We start from the raw sequence: 5,000 nt of genomic DNA, 5'->3' as shown, positions 1-5,000 counted from the left end.
GGTAAAGGAAGAGAGGGAGAGAGGGAGGAGGGGAGAGGAGGAGGGAGGAGAGGAGAGGATGAGAGGTGGCACATGCAAGAGTAGAAGAGATGAAGTGAAGGGTAAAGGAAGAGAGGAAGACAGGGAGGAGAGGAGGGAGGAGAGGAGGGAGGAGAGGAGAGGGAGAGGTGAGTCGAGTCCCCTTCCACATGGCTCCCTGCTCTAATGTGATCCTTACATGGCCGCAACTTGACAGATTGGCTCTCACAGACGGTCAACCGGGACGCATTAATCTCCCAACGCTGAGGGCCCCCTTCACCCATAGGGAGCAAACATGCGCCCCACACGCGCCCCGCCTCGTCCCTTCTCTCTCGCTCTCTACGTACCCCTCCTCTCTAGGTATATCTCCCTCTTTCCCCCTCTCTCTCGTTCCCCTTTCCCTCATTTCCCTCCCTCAAGGGGGCATGTGTGGCCACTAAGCCTCCATCCCTCATTCCGTGGGAGAGAGACAGGGAGGGATGGAGTGTGTGTGTGTGTGAGAGAGAGAGAGTGAGAGAGAGAGAGAGAGAGAGAGAGAGAGAGAGAGAGAGAGAGAGAGAGAGAGATAGAGAGAGAGAGAGAGAGAGAGAGAGAGAGAGAGAGAGAGAGAGAGAGAGAACAAAGAGGGAAAGAGATACACACTAATAGCTTTCCCTCATTCTGGGGAAAAGGAGACGTGAGATCGAGAGAGAGAGAGAGGGAGAGAGAGAGAGAAGAGAAAGAGAGAGAGAGAGAGAGAGAGAGAGAGAGAGAGAGAGGAGAGAAGAAGAGAGAGAGAGAGAGAGAGAGAGAGAGAGAAGAGAAAAAAGAGAGAGGAGGAAAGAGAGTGAAAGAGACACCAAACAGCCATCCCTCACTCCGGCGTGCGTGTCTTCTGCTGGGGCCCCCTACACCACCTCACGTCCTCGCATACCTGCAGAGCACTAATGATGCGTCTTTCACTGGCTCATTTGTAACGGAAAAAACGAGGCCTGGGGCGAATGTGTACATTTGCTGACAGTGAGAGAGAGAGAGAGAGAGAGAGAGAGAGAGAGAGAGAGAGAGAGAGAGAGAGAGAGAGAGAGAGAGAGAGAGAGAGAGAGAGAGAGAGAGAGAGAGAGAGAGAGAGAGAGAGAGAGATGGGTAACACAAGATTTTCAGTCAAAGGGCGAAGCGTGCGAGAACGAATACTGACGGTGATGTAGAAAATTTTAACTGCTTTGTACCCCCCATGTATCTCTTCTGGCAGCGCTAAATGAGACAACAAGAGGACGAGGTGCAGAAAAGGGGAGAAAAAAAAACCCTTTTTCAGAAACAAAACTTTCATTGACCTTGACAAGATCCAGAAGTTCACAGTGTGTATGTTGTTAGTTGCTTTCTGCTAATGAAATGTTTGTCCTGTGTTGTGTAATGTTTTCAAAAGTCTAAGGTATAGAACCCTAGACTGATGCATCAGCTACTTGGGTGTTGCGTGTGATGTGTGCAAAGCGCCTGAAACCTTGACATTTGTTTGCTCCATGGTGGGTGGATGCTTTCAGCTGAAGCCAATTGCTATACTGTACTGCTTGGTCGATAAAAGTCCTCCAGTAGTCTTCATGCTCCGGCTTTATAGTATATACGTATCCTCAGTTCCAGGGGTGGTATCCAGCACAGAATGTACAGTATCTGTGGCCTGGTTCAACCACAGATCTTTGGGACACAAAATCTGTCAGTTTCACAGATTTTGCCAAAATTCCGTGTCTCTGGTCACGGAAGTGTTTTCTGTGATGGATTCGCAGAAGTGATTTCTATATTCCCACAGCACTATGTTAAGTCTATCATTAAAAAAATAGATACCAAATTCCAATACTAAAGAAAAGAATGCTATAGCAATTTAAGTTGTGCCCTAACCAAAACAATCCCTAACCTTAGCCTGTCAGTAAAGACATGTTTTTGAGAATGTTGCCTGGTTGTATATAGTCACCTTCCTAAAACTAGAAATGCACTCACAGAGTGCAGATCTCCGCCAAGGAAGCTGAATTTGTTGCAATATTTGTGACATGTTGTTGTGTAATCCATGCAAGCCTATATAAAGGCTAGGCCTACACACCATTGTGTTCAGAGAAGTGAACCTTCAATTTTAACCAAAGTATGTGTATCTTTTATTAGCTAAGGCTCAGGTCACCTGGTTAGCTTTGGTATTAGTTCACCTGTCATTGTGGGATTGGCAAATGAGATTGGTCATGCCATAGGCTATAGGCCCTACTGTAATTTGGAAATTATTGTATCCCATCGCTATAGCCGTGGTGTCATTGTTCATTCATTGTGTTGTTATAAACATTTTGATGATTGGAAGCATGCCTTTCATCACATAATCGCTTTTCCACTATATTAAATGGCACAGATAGGCTATCCATCCATAATATCCATCCATATTCCACCCTTCGTGGGCAACAAACTTCAACTGGACAGACGAGAGAAAGCTGATTTGGTTGTCAGGGAAAACACTCTGAGAATTAGGTCCGCGAAAGCTGTGACGATATGCATGACATTACATATAGCCTACATTATGTTTTGGGCTACGCACCTATGGCTTCAGCCATGCAGGCAGGCACAGCAAGTCCGCACGTAGTGCATTCTGTCTGGCTTTGTGGTGACTGTCGCCACACAACTTTGATTAACCTTTCATGTAGTGAACCGGGTACCTTTCCCTCCTTGGCGCTGTCTGTTCACTGCAAACCACTATTCGCCGTTATTAATATTATCTCCAGCCATCAACTTCAACTGAACAGGGAAACACTCGGAGAACAATTAACTCCTCAAAAGCTGATTTGGTTGACAGGGCAAACACTCTGAGAACAATTAACTCTGTGACGATATGTGTGCTATATTGTATATTATGTATCATTTGGTGTGCTATTGGCTACGCAGTCATAGGCACAGCAAATCCGCGCTTGATACATTCTGTCTGTAGTCACTGTCCATCAATCCACCTCGCAGGCACGCCCTGTCATTGCTCAATTCATCTCGCCCACCTTGTGGCAGGCCGTGAAATAGCAGCGAACGAACAGAGCGACAGACGGACAGACATGCCAACACAGAAATCGGGCGATCACATAACCTCCTGGCGAATGTAATAATCATTTTTTGGCCAAGTTGACGTTTATGCCTAACTCATGTCCTTCCCCTTTCTGGGGGAGTTTTTTGTGTTTCCGGAAAAAACGACTTAGGCGATTATTTTAAGAAGGTAACGATATGTGTGTAAATGTACAGTGTACTGTAAGTGGCTTGGTATTTATCCATCTCAAGCAACAGGCACACTCACAAGTGTAAAGAAACCTCTTCAAAAATCACACCGTTTGCCTTGCCTGATTATAATTGACTTTCAAATCTCTTGGAGACTTGATCTGACCAAGAGCACAACAATTAACATTTCCCAAATGGCATGGTTGACCCGCCACCCTTGGTTTACTACAGGTTGTTTGCTTCCTGACAAAGTAGGAGGAGTTCCCAATTTTTCAGGAGCTCAGAAACGATATTTGTATTTCTCTTGGCCTGACTACACTAGAAGCAACGCTGAAGGGAATTGCATCACTAGGAAGGCGCAGCCTGGCTACCGTTTAGCTATTTAACCCATTGGCGCCTGAGCCAGTTTTTAGAAAAGGTCCCCAATGCCTGAGGGTTTTTTGAGATAAGAAAAATTGGTTGAAAACTCCTATGAAAAATTCAATATCTCAGCCTCTGGAACACATATGGACATGGGACAAATTGCATTTAAAAGGTAAAATCCTCTGCTTTCACGGGATTATGTTCATTCAGCATTAACACTAACACATATTCCTTTAAAAAAATCATATCTCATAGTCAAATGATTGAAAAACGTTTCATGTGCTTTCAGGATAATGCTTGATGCTATTTATTATAAGCTATTAGGCTACTATTGCTACTGTTACAATAGCCGACTATAACTAGGCTAAATCATAATAATCATTATTATTAGGCCTATAATTATTAGGCAGTCATTTCTGCCATAAATCGGGGGACATTTGTCTGATACAGCCACTTGCTCTCCCACCGGCGAGTATGGACGTTTTATTCCTCCAAACGTTATGCAGAGAGACCGATGAGCAATTTCATATCCTATTTTGAGACGGGGCTCCACTTTGAGCTGGATGTGTGGCCGCGCGTCTACAATTCGCATGTCTACCGTTGTCTGCCTCACCAATAGGTTATCACCATATCCTAAAGTTCCTCAGTGAAAATATTCTGAAATATATCTGAAGGACGTGCTTCCTCAGATATTGGCACCTTCGCCAATTGCCCCGAGTGTCGGAGTGAAGGTTTGGTAACGTTGGGGGCGAAATCTAGCTGACTGTCTATTTGGAAGCCACTCGCCCACCTCTTCATGCGACCGCGCCAAATCACACTCCTGCTCTCTATCTAAAGGGTCTTCAATCATATTTCCTGTCCTCGATTAAAATGTCTTCATTACCTTTCAACTGAACATCACGTCCGCTGTAACAGCGTGTCTTGCGAACCACAGCCTTCTTCTTCTTTTTTTTTTTTTACCTGTGTGAAATGGCTACAACCCACGTCTGCAGAAGCAAGCGTAGTTGATTGCGTTTGACATTTTTGTCGACGAATCAAACTTTATTTTTGCTACATGATCTTTAAAAAATCGAGAACATCCACCTCTTGTGTATTTGAACAAAACATTGTGCATTGCATCTCTCATGCGTCTTGAAAATATTGACAAATCAATAATGTTGCGTTTTGCAACAACCGGCGTCAGGGCCAATGTTGCGTAACGCAACAACCGGCGTCAATGGGTTAAAGTACAAAACACCTGTGGTGCCTGGTACTTGGTGAGGGCCAGAGCACATTTGTTAATTGGACATTTTCCAATAAATAAAAAAGTCAGAACTTCAAAGTTGTATAGATAAGGAAAATGCTACATGGCCTTTGCATTTGAATCTAGAGAATAGAGGAGGAACACAAGCATATACATAAAAAGTTAAGTATGT

The 5,000-nt window shown here is 44.4% G+C and overlaps 1 protein-coding gene across 1 annotated transcript in view; it reads right to left on the bottom strand.

Annotated features, from left to right (window-relative positions):
- dpp6a (dipeptidyl-peptidase 6a) overlaps positions 1-5,000 on the bottom strand; it is a 521,189-nt gene that overhangs the window by 115,114 nt on the left and 401,075 nt on the right. The gene's annotated exons all lie outside the window — the stretch shown is intronic.

The sequence above is a fragment of the Engraulis encrasicolus genome, chromosome 9, assembly GCF_034702125.1.
Source record: "Engraulis encrasicolus isolate BLACKSEA-1 chromosome 9, IST_EnEncr_1.0, whole genome shotgun sequence".
NCBI lineage: Eukaryota > Metazoa > Chordata > Actinopteri > Clupeiformes > Engraulidae > Engraulis > Engraulis encrasicolus.
The sequence above is the reverse complement of the archived record's forward strand: the minus strand, read 5'-3'. Positions and strand labels throughout refer to the sequence as shown.